Source organism: Microcebus murinus, chromosome 10 (genome assembly GCF_040939455.1).
Source record: "Microcebus murinus isolate Inina chromosome 10, M.murinus_Inina_mat1.0, whole genome shotgun sequence".
Taxonomy (NCBI): domain Eukaryota; kingdom Metazoa; phylum Chordata; class Mammalia; order Primates; family Cheirogaleidae; genus Microcebus; species Microcebus murinus.
Window position 1 is genome coordinate 28,691,751 of NC_134113.1, and position 21,917 is coordinate 28,713,667.

The window sequence follows — 21,917 nt, forward strand, 5'->3', positions numbered from 1 at the left end:
CAATTATTGAATGTTATATTTTTTGGAGAAATAAAAATGATGAACGAGAACAAGTTTCTATCTGCTTAAAAATACCCTTTGACACTGAGGATATGAGAGTGATGTCTAAAGGATTAAAGGCATTTTTTTTTTTTATCATTTTGGTAAATGTTACTTCAGGGATTCAGGGAGATGTATTAAGTGATTTCTTATGATTTACATTAGTGCCATAATTCCACAAATCCAATTTAATCAAAGACCTTAAGGAATGTGTCTATAACTGCTTTGGTGTAATAAATACCATATTTGGGACCTAAATTTTAATAAACTTTCTTGAGTTTCCTAATTTAAAACTAATTTTAAAACTAAAACACATATATTACATATGTGGCATTTTAAATAATAGTCCTCATTGAACCTCACAGTTATATAATCTCCACTTTCTTTTGAAATAATTAGCATATATGATACCAAAAAAACAGCTTACATTTTTGGTGTTATGAAAAAAATAGTCAAGAGATTTTTCTCTTTTAATTTTCTTGTACTTCACCATTCTCATGAATAATGTTATGGAGGCATTCACTTGTTTCATGGAGAACAGAATTGTGCAATGTGAATGCAAAGGAAAATAGAGAGTTGAATTCTCATGTTAATTAACATCAAGAGTAAAATTTCTTCAGCCCATATTCCCACAATAATTTTGAAAATCAGACTATGTTGAGAAAGAAAGGATATTATAAATTATTTTAGCTACTTTTAACATATTGACATTTAATCTTGCCACCATATCATAGATTTTACGACCTACACATTAAATATAAAGGGAATCCAGGATATGATAAAAAGAAAGGTTGGTGAGAAAAGCACATTTCTTTAAGTTTGGAGCACTGTGACAATGAGAAATAGAACAGTGATATAGGGAGCAGACAATTAGAGCTCTGTACTTTGACTTTCCTACTTGTGTTAGATTGGTGGGAAACCTGGAGCAAAAAGCGTTGCACTTGAAACCCATAGAGAAAACTACCAGTTATGGTGGTGCAGGCCAAACCTCAGAGATCATCTCCCAGCACAGCCAAGAGAGGTGTTTAGATAGATGATTATGAAGCTTCACTCCTGGATCTCCATGGTCTCCATGTAGCACAGATGTGTCAAAGCAGAGGTCCTGCAATAGCCAGTGGATCAGGACACAAAGGCAACAGCACAGGGACTTTGTGCCAGAGACAAACAGTGGGGACCACAGATGCCAGTGATCTAGCTTGATGCCTGGAAAAGCCAAACAGAACCAGTTACATCTCAATGATGATCAGTTAGACTAGAATGTTTCACGGCAGGGAGCCAAAAAATGAAGAAGTTATGACATGGGTTTTGTATTAGTCTCCTATTGCTGTTGTAACAAATTACCACACATTTAATGACTTAAAGCAATATAAATTTATTATCTTATAGGTCTGGAAGTGAGATGTCCAAAGTGGGTCTCACTAAGCTAAAATAAAGTTATCAGCAGGCTGCATTGCTCTGGAGGCTTTAGATAAGGATGGAGTTTCTTGTCTATTCCAGCTTTTAGAGTCTGACTCATGGCCTCCATCCATCTTCAAAGTCAAGCTGCAGTGTGTGGAATGTTTTTCACCCTGCATCACCCTCATGATGACTCTCTTGCTTTTTTCTTTAACTTATAAGGACCCTTGTAATTATGTTGGGCCCACCCAAATAATCTTGGATAACATTTCTGATTCAAATTTAGTTGACTGGCAAGCTTGAACCTGTCTCAAACCCTAATTCTCCCTTGCATTGTAATCTAACATTTTCAAAGGTTCTGGGAATTAGGATGTGGCTATCTTTGGGGACCCATTATTTTGTGTACTAGAGGGCTGATGCATTTTTTTCCTCCTTAAACCAATCTACATACCTAGACACCATCTTGGAACAAAACAGGGGAAAGAGGAGGAGGAGGTAATATAAAAGACAAACATTCTCAAAAAGAGAATGCTAAAAAGACTCTTTAAAGCTTAGAAGGGAGAAATCCCATTGATTGCCTTTATAGAGTTTATCTCCCCTTTGCTCCTCACTGCAGCCACCTCCACTTTCTAATAACTTTCCAACACAATAGAGGCTCTTGAGGAAGCTTAGATCAATTACTAAAACAAAGAAGCTCATTTTCCTTGGACATCTAAGAAATATGTGAGTTAAATTTTTGAATCTGAAACATGATATCTAATCATAGTAATGATCCCTAATAATAAACTTTAGAAACATAGATTTACTTGACACCACACAGACCCTGAGAAGAAATTCAAGCATTATTATTTGACAGATGATACTCACACATGTTAACAGTCTTGTCCATAAAACTAAATAACAGGGAAATCTGTGGAAGTCTGGAGTTTGGACAAGAACCCTGAGTTCCTGGCCTCTCTATCTCAGTATTACTATCCTGAGAAAAGGATTTAAATAAATTAATGTTCTATGAACTTACTATGTTTTAATAATGTTCCTCTTAAAATTTTCAGGAAAATCATCACGCTATTTGCCAGAATTACAAAGTATGGTGAAAAACTTGGTTATTAACCTAATATATGACACATTACTCTGACCTTCTATAGACACTTGCTAAAACATATGTATGAAACTATTATGCAGAGAAAAACAATTTAAGAGCTAAGTACATGATGAGACGATGTCAGAATAAAAGAAGTACATTTAAGGAAAAAAGATTTTAGAGATGTTGGCAGTTTTATGAAGGCATTGTGGGTGGAAAGTGAAAGATACTTTGGAAAATAAACTAGAACTAGAGAGAAAATTTCAAAGTACCAAATCTAAAGGGTGGCACTGGACTGTGAAATAAGGAGAAAATTTTCCAGCAGCACCTGAAAGAGTAAAAGTGGTAATAATGGGGGCTTGTCGTGACCCAGGTGAGTTCCTGAGTACATTAAGGCAATGGAAAAGTAGCTGCAGACTATCTGTGATGCTGGCACAGCAGAAAAGGTAGACCGCCTTTCTCTTTAATTGGCAAACCAATGACAAGAGAAAAAAATAGTGTCATCCATTTTCAATCACTTTCCTCACTGCATGAGAACTTTTTCTCAAGTGGCAGTACATCAAGGGATATAAAACATGACCCGAGGTTCTTTAAGACTACCAAAGCAGCTTTTTAGTTTGATCATGTCCCATTTATTTATTTTTGTTGCTGCTGTGATTGCCTTTGGGGTCTTCTTCATAAATTCTTTGCCTAGGCCGATGTCTAGGAGAGTGTTTCCAACATTTTCCTCTAGAATTCTAATAGTTTCATACCTTAGGTTTAAGTCTGTTATCCAGCGTGCGTTGATTTTTGTGAGAGGTGAAAGGTATGAGTCCTACTTCAGCCTTCTACAAGTGGCTATCCAGTTTTCCCAGCACCATTTATTGAAAAGGGATTCTTTTCCACAGTGTATCAAACAAAAAAGCTTCTTTCTGCACAGCCAAAGAAAGAGTCATGAAAGTAAACAGAGAACCTACAGAAGGGGAGAAAATTTTTGCATCCTACACATCTGATAAAGGGCTGATAACTAGAATCTACTTAGAACTCACGAAAATCAACAAGAAAAAAACAAACAATCCTATCAAAAAGTAGGCAAAAGACATGAACAGAAACTTTTCTAAAGAAGACAGAATAAAGGCCAACAAACATACGAAAAAATGCTCAACATCTCTAATCATCAGGGAAATGCAAATCAAAACTGCAATGAGATATCACTTATCTCCAGTAAGAAAGGCCTTTATCAAAAAGTCCCCAAACAATAAATGTTGGTGTGGATGCGAAGAGATAGAAAAACCACTCCTACACTGTTGGCGGGACTGCAAACTAGTTCAACTTCTATGGAAAGCAATATGGAGATACCTTAAAGCGATACAAGTGGATCTACCATTTGATCCAGCAATCCCATTACTGGGCATCTACCCAAAAGAACAAAAGTCACTCTATGAAAAAGACACCTGCACTCGAATGTTTATACAGCACAATTCATAATTGCAAAGCTGTGGAAACAACCCAAGTGCCCATCAATTCATGAGTGTATTAACAAAATGTGGTATATGTATACCATGGAGTACTATTCAGCTCTAAGAAACTACAGTGATATAGCACCACTTGTATTTTCCTGGATAGAGCTGGAACTCATACTACTAAGTGAAGTATCCCAAGAATGGAAAAACAAGCAGCACATATACTCACCAGCAAACTGGTATTAACTGAGCAGCACCTAAGTGGACACATAGGAACTACATTAATTGGAAAATGGGCCGGGGGGGGGGGAGGAGGACGGGTATATACATACATAATAAGTGAGACGTGCACCATCTGGGGGATGATCACGCTTGAGGCTCAGACTTGTGGAGGAAGGGGGGACAAGGGCATTATTTGAAGCCTTAACATTTGTACTCCCATAATATGCTGAAAAAAAATAAAAAAGACTACCAAAGTAGAGAACCAGGGTGATAGCTATTGAAAATTATGTTAGAATTAGTGATTCCTCAAGCAAAATAAAACCATTCTCAATTATTATTAATACACATGTGACAAAAGAAGAAAAGTATATTCTCATACCTATGAAACAATAAAATAAAATAAAATGAATATATTTTCTTAACAGGGTCCCATCAGTTACTAATACTCTACTATGACTCAGAAAATATTTTGGTCAGAGATTTCACTTTTTCTTAGTATTTAATTAACCTAGGAATACTGTGGAAGTCAACTGATTTGCCCAAGACTTCTGTGGGAGCCATTGCAAAGTACCATTCGGTCTTAATTTAATCGCTTTCTAGTACATATGGTTTGTGAGTGCTCTAGGATTCTCCATAGGATGGGTCTTTATGCAGGACCATGCTATAGTTACAAGTTTAGGCTTAGTAGTTTTATTCATTTATCATATTTTGTTCTAATGATTGCTTTTTCTGTTTTACCAATAATTCTAGTTGAAAAGATATCACATCTGTATCTACAGTGTGGGGGTGACAGGAAACTTTCCCTTTACCCTGGAAGATTCAATGAAAGATCAACTCACAATAAGGCAAATTAATAAGAGAAAGAGATTTATTTACCCTGCACACAGAGAGAATCATAGAGTGATTATCCAGTATCTCAATGGGTCCAGAAATTTATATACCCTCATTTTAGAGGGGAGAGGGAGATGAGGAATATTGGTAATTCCATTTAGGGAAAATAAATGGGTACTAGGGAGGATGAGCAGATACTTGGGAGCATGAATGGATGGGAAAGAACAAATTGACTTTAAATTATTATCTCTATAAATTAAATTAACCTGAGAGATAGGTGTTATCTTTACAATGGGTTGGGCCAGGTCTGGTTGCATTCTTTTTTTTTAATTTCAAAATATTATGAGGGTATAAATGTTTTGGTTATATGGATTGATTTGATACTGCTTGAGTCAAAGTTATAAGTGTGCCCATCACCCAGACAGTGTACATTATACGCTTTAGGTATGATTTCAACCATCCCCTCCATCCCCCTCTCATCTGCTTGATTTCCATTGAGTTTTACTTCTATCTGTGCACATGAGTGTGAATTACTCACTATTAAACTGATTGCATTCTTGACCATCTTTCCTGCAATATATTGAAATAATAGGGAAGAGAAGGAAAGGCAATTGTTCTTTTTGATGGATCAATCTGGTTTTATGCAGATAGAGGGAAAGACCTTCCAATGCCTGTTGATCTCTAATGGTTTTTAATTCAAACTGCTCTTTATACCAAAGAGTCATATTTTGAGGTGAAATTCCATGAGCCCCTTTATTCCCCCTGTTTGGAACTTCCCTAGAAGTTTCACACATTAAAAGCTGAGTTGGTGGCTGCAGAGAGAGAGATATTTAGTTAGTAGTCAAGTTTTAATAACAAGAGATCTGAAAAGAGAGACATGAACATAGAATGAGAGTGAAGATGAAGAAAATAACAGATCTAAGTACATTTCCCCACACCCCATTAAGCCAGTCTCTCATTCCTGGGAATAGGTCAGACCAATAGAATGGTTTTGCTTCATTAATCTGGTGGAGAATATTTATCTTATCTTTTAAGAGGTGTAGATCAGTCTCTACTAGTCCTGAGTGGTTTACATAGAAACAACATTTTTCACAAAAAATTGATCAAGCTCCTCTCTGTTAGGTTGTCAGGGTATCCAGGACATGTCGGTTTTGAGGCTAGGCTGTCAGTTTCTAACTAAAGTGCTCCAAATGCTCGCATGGTGATATTAAACTCTTGTGCTATTACCACAGAGAGATTTAAAACTCTCTTTTCAATCTCTTAAGTTTCAAATGCTGGGAAAAGAGTCTTGAACCTTGAAAAGAACTTAGAATTGTGATATACATGTGGGTTTTCTATAACATCATATCTAGTACATTTATATGGTACCACTTTATGAATGAAAGAGTCCAAGTTTGTAATTTGGCTGGGATTTAAAGTGGAATACCTGGTAACAGAGGGTATTGGATAACCAACTCTACAGTGTCTTGGTCATCTAGGTGGGACCCACTTGTATACTTTATCTTCACACAAGATAAAAAGTGTTATTTACAGATAGAGTCAGGTTGGAACTTAGTCTGGAATTTGCTGTGCCTGTTCTTCATGGGGACTTTCAAACCTCCAATTTCTATGTGTTCTTGTCAGTCTATGGAAACAGAAAAGTTTGTGAAATCATTTATATAAAAGAACTCTGGTCCAGTTCTGGCGGTTATAGGGCTTGGTTTTGTCACTTACCCAAGTCAGTATCAACTTTTGGTCTATCCATATGTAATATTTAGTGCCTGACAACTTAACAAGGGGAGCAAAAGAGCTACTCCAATTTGCATAGGCTTGGCTTTGTAAGCCATTCATAACATCTGGTGATTTAACAAGCATTGATATTATGAGACTTGGTGTCAGCACCATCTATGATCTTTGTAAGAGGTGCAAGAATGTCATCTGTCAAATCAAACCATACGGTTTGATTGCAATGTTGCCCTAATATATCACCCATAAAAGATCCAGCATCTTTTCAGTTTTAATCTAAAAGGAAAATTTTTTTCTTTCTAATGACTTTACTTGAGAAACAGACAGTTCCTGAGATTCCACAGAAGTTTTTCTGTGTTCATTTGACTCACTAACAGGAGAAGCAGCATGATGTTTTTTCTCAGACGTGGATCTTGTCACACATCCATCTTCTGGACTAGTTCCACTAGGCACTTACATTGACAGAAACAAAAATGAGTTCAGGTTCCTTTGCATGATCTCAATGCTAGTATAACCAGAAAAGGGATGACGAGTCTGTGCCTGATGTGCTGGAAAAACAGTAAGAGTTAGTAAGAGAAGGCATAGTTAGGAGGAAGAGTCATGGTGGAAGATTAAAAGGGAGAATGGATTGGTTGAGGCAGTCTTCAATCAGCTCCCGAGGTGTAATCTTTGAAGGGGGAAGCTTAAAGGAAGTGTTTTAAAAAGGACACTTTGTGGTGGGTGGGTAAAAAGGAAGAAAAAAACAGAAAAAAAAGAAGTTTTTAGATAAAACGTGGGGTTTCTTGATCTTCAGTCTTGGGAAAAGCTATCTACTTCATGAAGATGTCTGCTCCAGGGGCCTGAGAACTGGCCCTGGAAATCCTTACTTTCAGGTTACCTGTAGTGATGATCCTGCAATTGTCTTGTGGCTCATATGAATCCAGGAGGATTTCTTTTTTTTTTTATTTTTATGATGGTGTAGGTAGTTAACAGTTCTTCATAAGGGCATTCCCAGCAAGGTGGCGGCACATACATCCTTTTAAAAACTCGATGTATACATGATCTCTTGGTCAAAAAGAATGGCAAGTCCTGCCAGTTGGCAGAGGCCATCCTTCTTTCACCTGTTGGTGATTTGCTCCAAGCACATTAGTGTCTGTATGCAGCTAGTCGTGGTATTGAATTTTTCACTGAAAGCCCCATAGTGTTCATTTGGCCCAGGAATAGAAAGTCTAGAGGTGTCGTCAGTAGTCACAGGGTAACTGAGAACTATTCCAAAAAGAGTCAATCCATGTCTTTTATTTTGAGTATTCTGGATTTTTATAAGGGCCAAAGGTAATGCTTTTGGCCATTTAAGTCCAGTGTCTTGATATATTTTTCTTAAAGTCATTTTTATATCTAGACTTTTACAGTCCACTTGCTCTGAGGATTGGGGATGATAAGGAGTATAAAATTTTGATAAGTACCCCAGAGCCTTTACAAGTAAAGCTAGTGATTTATTTCTGCTGTCAAATGAATCCTTTGATCTGACTCAATTCCAAAAGGAATACCAAAACAAGGTTACTCAGTTACTAATTTCTTTACTACTGTTACAGTGTCAGCATGCCTTAATAGAGTGCTGAAGGGGGCAATCTAGGGTTTGGGGGCTTCTTGGAGAGTGTTGGTTTCCTCCAGAGATTTGGTGAGATTTGCAAATAGTGTACTAGAAAATAATTTGGTTAGAGATTTTGTAGATCCCAGGGCAGTACCAACTACATATATATATATATATATAGTTGGTATATATATATTGGCAGTACCAATATATATATGTATATATTTTATTTTTTTAATTATCCCCTATTTAACATATGCCCCATCTGATGGGACATAAACACAAGCCAAAAAGTTAAAAGAAAAGGGGCCACAGGGAGTCTGGTCTAATACACAATCCACCTGATAATTGTTAAGCACCCTTTTATATCTATTTATCCCTTTCAGATTGTAGAGCGTTAGCCTGATGATCAATAATATCAGATAAGGATAAGGACAGAGTAATAAATTGAGTGAAAAAAAGATAGGGAGGGCCATTATGGCCACAAATTTAGCACCCTGTCTGTTCTGTCACTTTCTAGATACACAGTATCTGTTTTCTTAGTGTGAGCTGGGCAATGAACAATAGCAATCTTAGAAGGAAGGTGAATAACGTGTAATAGGGCAACAAGTATAAGCTCTTTGGCAATAAGGGTGTCAGCAGAAGTTAAGAAACTGCAAGATTCCCAAATTGTGCCAACTGCATGCCAGACTACAAAGGTGTATTTGGAGTCTGTGTAAATAGTGGCAGCTTTTCCTTTTGCCGATGTGGAATTTCTAGTGAGGGCTATGACAATATTGACTCAAGGTGTTTTGGGGTGAGCTTTTGAGTGCTCTAAGATATTTCGTGTCCTAAGTAACAGTTGTCTGTACCCACTGGAGTTTAGACTTAGAGGCTTTATGGCCTTATTTAGCCAGAGTCTTTAAAAGAATGAGAGACTCTAAGATGGCACCCTATTTAAAGAGCAAAAGATCATCAATGTACTGAGAAAGAGTGGATCCTTGGGTATAAGTTATAGAGTCTAAATCAGCTTTGAGTATTTGAGACAATATTAAAGGAGATGCACAGTGTATCTGTGGTATTTGAGTCCATGTTAATTGTCTCCCTCTGAAGGTGAATGTAAAGAGAAATTGTGAATCAGCATACAGCAGAATAAAAAAAGAAAGTTGAGCAGTGATCAATTACTATATTATTATAGTCACATGAACTAAAAGGCCTCTGAGTTAGTTTCTATCTCATTTAAGAAATATTTGATTAAAGTGTTTTATTTAAAGCTAATTCATTAGAGCTCTTTTATATATTTTGATAGTGAAATATCACATACACATAACATATATAGAAGCAGACATGCAGACACAGATAAAAGCAGATCTTATAGTTCTTATAAAGAAATTTTGTTTTCTGGCTCTTATCTATTATGATTATTATATTCAAACTATCAATATTTTAATTATCTAATGTATTGTCTTAAGCAATTATCAGCTAGGCAAAAATTTGCCTTTGGGCAGATTTTTCCATTCTGTAAGTGTTTGCTGCTTCCTGTGCCCAATATTGATACATGTATACCAAAAAGTAGAGTACTCAGTTTTTTAGAAATTAAGAATTCTATTTTTACCTTGAATCTTGGCTTTGGTTCTCATATCTCCATGACCAACTTAGGCAATGATTTTTCCTTACTGAAGCACTCAAGAAAAAGGAACAAGCATGTCCATCCCCCAGTTGGTGCACATCATACTCATTGTATATGAATATACCCATCCCCTACTCTCCCCTCCCATCTGCCTGATGCCCAATAAATGTTATTCCTATATGTGCACTTAGGTGTTGATCAGTGAAACCAATTTGCTGGTGAGTACATGTGGTGCTTATTTTTCCATTCTTGGGATACTTCACTTAGTAGTATGGGTTCCAGCTCTATCCAGGAAAATACAAGAGGTACTATATCACTGTTGTTTTTTATAGCTAAATAGTACTGCATGGTATACATATACCACATTTTATTAATCCACTCATGTATTGATGAGCACTTTTGTTTTCACATCTTTGCAATTGTGAATTGTGCTGCTATATACATTCCAGTGCAGATGTCTTCTTTATATAATGTCTTTTGTTCTTTTGGGTAGATGCCCAGTAATGGGATTGCTGGATGTAATGGTAAATCTACTTGTATCTCTTTAAGGTATCTCCAATATTGCTTGGATGACCTTGATTTTCTTCTCTTGTCTGATTGCTCTGGCTAGGACTTCCAGGACTATATTGAATAAAAGTGGTGATAAAGGGAAACCATGTCTGGTTCTAGTTCTAAGCAGGAATGCTTTCAATTTTTCCCCGTTCAGTATGATGTTGACTGTGGGAAATGATGAATGGCTTTTATCATTTTGAGGTAAGTCCCATCTATGCCTATTTTGTTAAGCATTCTTATCATAAAAGGGTGCTGCATTTTGTCGAATGCTTTTTCTACATCTATTCAGAGGATCATGTGCTCTTTGTTTTCACTTCTGTTTAGGTGGTGAATTGCATTTATAGATTTGTGTATGTTGAACCATCCCTGCATCTATGGGATGAAGCCCACTTGGTCATGATAGACTATGTTTTTGATGAATAGGTGAATTCAGTTCACTAGGATTTTATTGAAGATTTTTGCATCTATATTCATAAGGGATATTGGCTTATAGTTTTCTTTGTTGACTCCTTTCATGATTTTGGTATCAGGGTGAAATTGGCTTTCTAAAATGTGTTGGGGAGGATTCCTTCCTTCTTGATGTTGTGGAATAATTTCTGTATGATCAGCACCTGTTCTTCTTTGTATGTCTGGTAGAATTCAGGTTTGAAACCATCTGGCCTGGGACTTTACTTTTTAGAAAGGATTTTACTGCTGCTTCAATTTTGGTAGTTGATATTGGTCTGTTCAGGAATTCTGTTTCTTCCTGATTGAGTCTAGGGAAGCTGTGTGTTTCTAGGAATTTTTTCATTTTATGAATCAGTGCATGGTCCATGAATTAGGAGTATTGGCATCAACTGGGAAAATGTTACAAATGCAGAATATCAGGCCCCACTCAGACCTCGTAAACAGAACCTGCATTTGAACAATATCCCCAGATGATTCAGAAACACATTAGAATTTGAGAGATGCTGTGTTAGGACATTTAAAGAGTCAGTGGTTTGCAGATGAGAATATATACTTCTTCAAGTTTATTAGATATTGCCATATTGTCCTCCCAAGCTGTTATGTCAATATGCAACCCTACTAGAAGTTGAACTTTTTCATTTTTGCCAGTCAATTGAATGTGAAATGTCATGTCATTATTGCTTTGATTTGCATTTTCCTCATTCCTAATGAGGTTGAACATCTCTTCATAGATTCCTTGTCCATTGGTACCTTCTGTGAATTTCATGGTAATTGGAGTATGTGATATTCAAATTTTCTGTTGGTTTCTATGATTTTCATTCTTATCCTTTGTGTAAACTCAAAGCACACTAAAGTGGTTCTTTTATCTTCTTTCATCCCTCCTTCCCTTCTTTTTATTTTCCCTTTTATCTCCCTTCATTCTTCCTTCTTTATTTGTTAGGAGATGCTGCAGGATGTGGGGGCTACTCACATATTTCAGTTGCCAGGATATTACGTGTGAAAAGTAATTACCAAAGCATTTTCTCTTTCTTTCCATTTGTCTCTTCAGATCAAAAGAAAACAATAGCTGTAGTAGTTAGTCCATAAGTGAAAAGGACAGGATTCAAACCCAGGCCCACCTGATTTCAAGGTCTGTGCTGAAATGTTCTTTTAATTGCTAGTTTTTTTTTCATCAAAATATTAATTTTACATTAATGTTGAATGCTGCTCCTTTACTCTCTCTTATTCTAATATATATTAATATATAATAGTATAAAATATGTAATACAATATAATATGTAAGAAAATATAGCATGTATATTATACACATATGTAATAGATAATATTGTATACTACATAACATCTCATGCATTTATATATATACATATAAAAGTACAAAATTTTATAAGGTAAATGTATTTGGGTTCAAGGTTTACCTCTCAGATAGTCTTCAGTAATGAGTAGGATAGAGAAGATATGAAATAGTTCTAGAGCTATTCATAAGGTTACTTACACAGTACCATTTCTATTAATATATTTTTAAATTGTTATAGGAATCATCTATGATAATTGCTAAATAAATAAGATTATTTATTTGCTTATAATTGTTCTACTAAGCCACTCCCCTGGAAATTCTGATTCTGTAGGTCTGGGTTAGAACCCAGATATCTGCAGATATATGAGTTTTTACAGGCACACAAGTATCTTTTTCTAAGCAAATCAGGGTAGGGAGGAATTCCCGCTTTATAACTAAAAATTAGATATATCTGCTCCCTCTCACCTGCATGTCGACCCAGTATAATGCAAAACATCTGGTATGATCAGCCAGCACAATGATGCATGCATTTGGGAAAGAATATTTTGGTCAGCCTTGCTCAGGAAAGAAATATCCTCCCACATCCCAAGGGGGTATATACTAGGCAAATGTCAAGGCAATTGCAATTAGGACTTATTTAAGTACCACACAGCTTACTTCCCTGTGTTAAAACAGACAAAGTGGAAAGTCAAAGTGCTGACTTGGTTTAAGAGCCACCCACTCTCCCAGCACAGCTGCTACTTCAGTTGTCTTGATGTGACTTCTAAGCGAGCACAAATAAGGGAGGGCTTCAAGGCAGCAGCAGCTCTGGTTCTATCAGGTCTCCTGGCAATTAATAGGAGCTGCGTCCACACCTTTTCCTTCAACATCAACCTCAGTCTCTGTAGCTCTTTTGGTGCTGACATCTTGGCTACATTCTCTGCACATCTGTAAATGCATGCCTTACTCTTCATTTCAAAGTTATGAGATGCCTATTTTGGAAAGTATGAATAATTTAAGAAGCAGTAAATTTGATTTGATGTGACAGATGAAAGCCATTGGAGAGGATATTATAACTACTCAAGTTTGCAGAAACTTTTTTTATTACCAATAAACAACTTTCTCAATTTGGATAAAAGCACAGGCATGAGGTGTTCTTGATAAGTGCTTTCCAGAAACTTAAAATAGTTTACAAATAGTACAGCACATTATTTATAAGCATGGTGTTAAATGCTACCATTCCTCTGGAAAGAGGAAAGTGTAGAGAAAAATACATACATATACAACACATATGCAAAGTCAAGGAACAGTAGATTCTAGGCATAGATCCTTTCTTTCCCCATTGATTGAGGATGCATATCCATTAAGTAACAAACAAAAAACTGTACTAGCTGCTGAAAACAAAAATGAAGGATAGTAAATATAAGATATTAATAGTTTGACCCCAAAGGTGGTTGTAAAGGTTCAATGAGTTAACACATGTAAAAGCTCTTAGAGCAGAACTGAATACATATAAAATACTCATTAAATGTCTGTTGTCTTTATTAATTATGTTCCTTTAAGAAACTTAGGGTATATATATGCAGAAATATCTAATAATCTCTAGCATCCAGAGTAGGTTTCACATATTTATAATTCATTTTTGCATCCCTAGCAACTAGCTCAGGAAATAATCCATGAATATCTATAGAATTCAATTGAAATCAGCATATATTAAATTTTAAGTCAATGCCAAAGGCAGTAAATTCTATAGAACAGTGGTTCTTAATCAGGATGATTTTGCTCCCAACGCTTAGGAGATATATGACAATGTCCAGAGACTAATTGGGTTGTTAGAACTTGTCAGGGAGGAGGTTACTACTACTGTCTAGTACTTAAAGGCTGGGGATATTGGTAAACATTCTACAACGCACAGGACAGTCCCCCACCACAAAAAAAATATTAAGACCACAATTATAATAGTGCTGAGGGGTTGTGAAGACATAGCATTTCATGGATGGAAAACATGTATTTCAGACACAAGGGAAAATCTGAGAAAATGGAAGCAACAATAAAGACATGAAAACTCTGGAAGGAGTGTTTACGGAACAGTGAGGAGATCACCTCAGCTTTTTTCTTCCCATGTCTGCAATTACCCTGTCTGCATTTCTTCTACTCATTCCTCTTGTGTCCTAAATCATTTGCTGCTGCCTCTGGTCATGTAACTCTGATCCAGGAACATGCCTCCACCCCCAGCTACATTTAACTCTGGAGAAATCACAATTTCTTGCTCTGGTCTGTCTGCCTGTACAAATATTACAGCTCCAGAATTCTTAGTGACAGTTCCATTCTTCCATCCTGATGCTTTGGTTAATGTAGATAAGTGAAGAGTTCTCTTAATCTCTCAATCTCTGTTTCATTAGAAAAGGGCAAAGTAATTTTATATTTCTCTGAAATGTTCAAAACTGACCACTAAGCCTATTTCAATAAATCATTTGCAACTAAATGTGGTTAATGGGATGGTTACTCTATCTTAAGGAACCTTTATCTTCAGCCATATATATTAACACCAAAAAGAAAAGTATTAGAAACATATCATCCCAAGCCATTAGTAACCACACATTTCTTCTTCAAACAACCATTTCTTCCATTATTCGTGTGTTTTCTGTATGCACGTGGTAAAAATGGTGAGATCTCCCCTTCCCATTCTTTCAGTTTCTCACTTGTACATGTTTTATCCAAAAGAAACTAAATGGTTGAGCATATTTCTTCTATTACTAGTGTCTTATTTTACTTTCTCACTGGTATCTCCATATTAAAGAACATTTAACTCAAAGACACTCAAAAAGGACAATGTTTAGGGAAAAAATCTTTTATGAATTCATAAAACTTAAGAAGTGAGGATTGGAAAGTAATTTCATAATTCATATACTTTAACATTTGGTTTATTTTTTCTGTTTGATTTTATTTCTATCAAGAGATAAACAATGACATTTTCTCTATGTCTTCTTATTTTAAATATCCTAATAATTTTTGTGCATGTATAGAGAAGCTAGACCATGGAACTGAAAGAATATGAAAAAAAATATCTAGCAGCTGCCCGATTATAATAACCTCAAGGCAAAGAAGTTGGTCAGGAGTGCAATTCTTTTGTTTACTTTTAATTTCCTTCTGGCATTTAAAAATATAACTTGTGTTCATATAAATGCTACATCAAAGCAGTCATAATAAATAATTAGAGTGTTATCAAAGACCGTTTTGTTCTTCCAGCTGCTAGAACTGTTTTATTTACATAGTATTGTGAAGTGACTCAAAAACAGCTGCTATTTTATGTGAGCTATTCCATGATTTGATTTGAAATGCTTTCCACCAGTATATCCAATGGCATTTTAAGAGCAATGACAGATTCATGACAAAACAGTTTTTGGACTTTCATGCATCTCAGAAGGAAAATAAGTTTGATCAGTGGATGAGTGTTGTGAATGGGAATGTATTTTTTTTCCAAGGGAAATGTTAGTTGAAATTGCATGCTTTCAGATTGAATGTGTAAAGGGTACAACTACAGAATTTGTGCATGGATCAGATACCTACAGGACTTTCCCAGAAATACATCCTTCCACAGGAGCAGACAATTCACTCACTAATTTAATTTACCTCACCTCAGGAGTCAGCCATTCTCTGACACTGCATCACACTGGGAGCAGTGAGATGCAGACAGGCATGCATGAGTTCTCCTACATAAATGTAACCATAAGCAGGCAAAGCAAAAACAGGCCTGTAAAAGAGAGCTAGCTGTAGCATGGGGGAATAATGGGCAAAGGAAGGAGATAAAAAAGAATAAAAAGGGACAAAAGAAAGAGGAAACCAAGGAATGATAACCCAATCTACCTCATTTTTTTTTCTTTCTCATTGAATCAAAGTTCCTTTTCATTGCTGTGGTTAATTGGCCTGTGCCTGGGTTGTTGTACAATTCCCTATCTCACTTACACACACACACACACACACAATGGAAATTCTTTCTTGCTTTTCTCAGAGAAAAGTGCACATGCAGGGAGTAATTTCAGTAGTATTTGACCACAGCTAAAACCCGCCACTGAGTCAATGTGATGACAATGGCCATGGCACTTCAGGATCAGTCACTTTCTCATTAGGTTGTTTGTTTACTTATTGACACACCAATTCAAACTCATTATGCATTTAGTGATGGGAAATCCAAGCTTTTAGTCTGGTCTAATCAATACTTTTTTTTTTCAATCAACTTGATCCAGATTTATTATTGATACCATTTGAGAAATTATAGCTTTTATGATGTCAACAAATTCTGGCCAATAATTTATTTCTTGAAACTCTTTCAAGATATTTTGTCTTGGGAGACACAGTACAAAGAATATATAAATTGTTCATTTTGCTCATGTCATCAACTTGTATTTAATGCTTTTTTATTTCAGTATATTATGGGGGTATAAATGTGGAGGTCATATATTGCCTTTGCCCCACCTGAGTCAGAGCTTCAAGCGTGTCCATCCCCCAGACGGAGCTCACTGCACACACTAGGTATGAATATACGCATCCCCTCCTCCCCCTCCCACCTGCCCAACACCAGATGAATGTTACTACTAAATGTGCACTTAAGTGTTGGTCAGTTAAGTCAGTTAATACCAATTTGATGGTGAGTACTCATGGTGCTTGTTATACGTGTTCTCATCAGCTCACTGAATTTTTTTTTAATATAAGCTTAAATATATGAGTTTAAAAGAAACAAAGGAGTGATAATTTTTAATTTTTAATTATTAGGGATAAATAATAGTTGTATATCTTTATAGGGTACATATGATGCTTTGATACAGGCACATAATGTGAATTAATCAAATCAGGGTAATTGGTATATCCATCAGCTCAGTCATTTATCATTTCTTTTGATTCACATTTATGACTAAATTCCTGTGTGTTTGATTTTACATTTACTCTTTATATTTTTTTGATATATAATCCATATTTCTTTAAAATAAATAACTAAATGAAATGTTCATGAATGGAGAAATGTTTACCTAAATTATGAAATATCTATAAAATGGAGTATTATTTGGCAATTACAAAGAATGAGTTAAATTTCTATGTTGACATAATGTAAAAAGAAATTAAAGATTGACCTATATAACATGGTAATAGTATGTGACAAAAAAAAGAAAAGAAGAATAAGTGTGTGTTTATATTCATATTTGCCTAATTAAGAATAAATACAAAGCATTCAAAAGTCAATAGCAAGAAAACCAATAAACTGATCAAAAAATGGGCAAAGGGCCTGAACAGACATTTCTCAAAAGAAGACATGCAAATGGCCAACAAGTAAATGAAAAAATGCTCAGCATCACTAATCATTAGGGGAATGTGAATTAAAACCACAGTGAGATATCACATCACACCAGTTAGAATGGCTTTTATAAAAAGATGAACTATAACAAGTGTTGATGAAGATATGAAGTAAAGGTAACTCTTGTACATTGTTGGTGAGAATATACAGCCATTATAGAAAATGGTATGGACACATCAGACTAATTCAGTTCATACTTAATAGTGTGTTATTCTTTTATATTTATATTATTAATAATTATGAATGTTAAGCCCTGTCATGTGCAAGGAAAATGCAGTGTTTAATGTGCTCTCTCATTTCCTATTTATAACAAACCCAAAATTAAGATACCAATTCCATTACATGGATGAATTAACTGAGACTTAGAGGGATAAATTAACTTGTCAAAGCTAGTAAGTGACATAACTGAGATTAAACTTGAAGTCTTTCTGATTGAAAAATCCAGGCTTATTCCCCTAAACACTACTGCCTCAATGATCTGCTTTCTCCTGAACAAATATGCATAAATATGGGTCTGCCTGTCCACTACCACTCAAATTGAAACCATGGAGATAAATATATACAAAATATAATAATACAATGTTAAATTAATTTGTTTGGCTAGTACATACACCCCTGGACCACAAATGCCTATATGGATAAAGCATGTTACAGATGAGAAGGAGTAAGAAAGTGCCAATAATAAATACCTCAGGCATAAATGAGTCAGTTATAAATGTATATTAATACTGCATACTGTCTTGCCATCCAAAACAACTTAGAAATTTGTTGGATTATATCTGCCTGAATTTTAAAGTTATAGCTTCATATCTTGTAGTCTTTAAACCAATAACGATTTTCATGCCATTCTATGTCCTTTTTTCCTTTGATTTTCTATATTGCTAGAGGACTTGGGCTGACACATCTACCTAGTTTTCATTTAATTAAATTTTTAATACTTTTCAAATTCCCAACAACATTCTGATATTTCAACCAAGAGTTTTCCTTTGTTTTAGCTGTTTATTAGATTTAATTATTTCCATACTGATTTATGTTTGGACATTCACTCTATCCTTTTTAATTAATGAATTAAGGCAATGACCAATTTCTGAGTTAAAAAATTTATTCTTTAAATTATCTTTAATAAATATTATTTGTTAAAATAGACAGATAATTAGGTCTTATCTGAAAGTCCAAATATAAACCTTGTCAATTTCAACGCAATAATTTTATTCTCCCTGAACTCTTTCAAAAAAAATATAAGAATCATGATATGTTCTGTATGTTTTTTCAAACATCTAGCCAATGTGCAAAAGTTACACTCTTTATTTTATATATAATGATAGCATTAGCTAGCATTTTCAAGCCCTTATCCCTCCCCCCAAATTTTTAATACGTTAGAATGGGGATAATATAACAGCACTAAATTTGCAAATGTACTAATATTCATGGAATAACAATGACACAAACCCACATATGAATATATACTAAATATTTATTTATTAAAACATTTTCTTATAGTATTATATACTGTTTAACATATGATTCATATAAGAATACATACACATGCCCAACAAGTATATGAAAAGGTGTTCAACATCACTAATTATGAGGGAAATGCAAATTTGAACTGTATTGAGATGTCACATCTGTTAGGATAACCATTATGAAACAAGCAAATAAGAGAATAACAAATATTGATAGGGATGTGGAGAAATTGGGGCACTTGTGTACTGCTGATGGAAATGTAACATATTGTAGTTTCTATGGAAAGGAATATGTCAATTCCTCAAAAAAAATTAAAAATAGAACCAAACTTTGATTTAACAATCCCATTACTGGATATTTGTACAAAGAATTAAAATCAGGATTTTGAGGAGACATTTGCACTTTCATGTTTTTTGCAGAATTATTCACAGGAGCCAAGATGTCAAAACTACCTAAATGTCTATTGAATAATGAATGGACAAAGGTATATATATATATATATATATATATATATATATAAATGTATAATGTTATATGTATATACATATTAATGTTATATGTATATGCATGTATATATAAATATATGATATAAGAAATGTTTTATACACACACATTTGTGATGGAATATTATTCATCCATAAAAAAAGAAGAAAATCCTGTCATATGCTACAATATGAATGGGTCTTGAGGACATTATGCTAAGGGAAATAAGCCAGTCGCAGAAGGACAAATGCTGCATGAGTCCACTCATAGTTAACAATACTGTACTTTGCACTTAAAATTTTAAGAGGGTAGATATCTTTACGTGTTTTTACCACAATTTACAATATATGCAATTCATAATGAAATAGCTTATGTTCCTGCCAACTTAGTTGTTCCTTTAGAAAAAATTAAAAACATTTTGTATCAATTAACATCTCCTTGTCTGTTTATTGAATCTTGTCTGGATAAGCCATAACAACTGGTGGTAAGGAAGGTGAACTTCTCTGACCATGAAAACTATCATGAGAGGGCAGCAGGTCATGGTGATAAGCCCACAAGATGTAGAATCTTACAGACTTTGATGTGAGTCCACACTCCCTAACGTATGGAGCTTGACATGTTGTTATTCTTTCTGAGCTTTACTTTCTCACTTTAAAAGGTGTGAATAAGGATGGTAGATCATAGGTTTGTTATGTTTAATAACATATTTTATACAAAATGCAGTGCTGTGTACCTATGAGTAGCATATGAAAAGCTCTCTGAGCACCGGTAATAGTAGTGAATAATGAAAGCAGTACTAGCAATAATGGCAGCAACAATGGTAGTTCTAGCATTAGTAATAGTTGTAGAGGTAGTAATAAAGGTAGTAGCAGCAGTAACAGAGGTAGTAGTAGAAGTAGTAATTGTAATAGAATTAATAGTTGTTATGGTAATAATAGTAATAGCAGTAGTAGCTGCATTCATAATCTCCACTTGTCCTTATTTATTTATTTTCAGAATACTTATTGCTTTTAAAATACTATAAATATGTTTATTTATTACATTTATTTTTCATTTTATGCATCTTCCCAAAAGAATATAGCTTCATGGGGTCAGAAATTTTTACCTACTTTGCTTCTTAATAAATCCCAAAGTCCCAGAACAGTGCAAATACTCAATGAATATTTGCTAAATAAATGTATGTGGTGCATATTAGGAGCTCTATTGTTTTGAGGGTTTCTATTTTCCATGGGTAAGTTTTGAGCATGCACTCCAAATTAAACCCTACAGCCAATTTCAGCAGAAACTTTGGTTCTTGTGGAACAAGAGCTGACACAGGAGCAAGTACGAGTTTGGGAAACATTTTCTGATTAATTCATTTACTATATATTTATTTAGCACCTACCATGCTAGATGCTGAGAGAAAAATATGATCAACAATTATTATCTTCAAGAAGCTCACATGAGGAGAGGAAAAATTAATACATTAATACAAGCACACATTTACAGTAAAATTCTTTCAGTTAGTCAACCCCTATTTTTGAGTTTCTGCCATTTCTCAGGTGCTGCTCTAGTTGTCAGGGACACTGTGGTGAACAAAAGGGTTTCTTCCCTGTTGGAGGTTTTCTAATTGGGAACACACTCACTAAAGAAATCCATAAGTAAATATGCATTGTGTGAAATACTGATAGGTTCTATGGAGAAAATAATAAGGAAAATTAAGAAGATGTGCAAGGGGTGGGAGGTATTAGCTATTTTGTCTAATGTAGTCAGGATAGATATTATTGATACGGTAGTTTTGAGTAAAGATTGAAGAATTCTAGGAGTGGGTCATGTGGATATTTGGAGGAAGAGGATTTCAGCCAAAGGAAAGAAGAGTTAATTCAAAGCCCCAGTGGCAGGAGGTTTATAGCTGTGTTGAAGGATTATCAAGGAGACCACTGGGGCAGAAACAGAAAGAGCAAGGGGGAGGGTGGATGAGCTGAAGGCATAGTCAGAACCCCACTATGAAAGGCCTTGTAGACCAATTAAAAGACCTTTTACTTAAAGTGATATGTGAAAACATTATTAGATTTTGAGTAAAATTATGGCATGATCTGATGTAGGTTTTTAAAGAATTACCCTGGCCACCGTGAGAATATACTATAAGGGTAAGGGGAGAAATAGGAAAACTGGTTAGAATGAAAATGCTTCAATAGTAGCAGACTATAATGGTGACTTGAACTTAGTTGCTAGCAGTGGAAATGGTCAGAGATGAGGTCCTATTCTTCATATATATTTAAGGAAAAGATGTGAGGATTTATTGATTAATTAGATGCAGAGTATAAAGAAGAAGAATGAATGAAAGGATGGCTTCTGTATATTTGCTCTGAACATCTGGAAAAATGAGGTGCCATTTACTGAGATGAGTTAAGCATTGAGAGGAGCAGGTATTGGTGAGAAGATTTGAAGT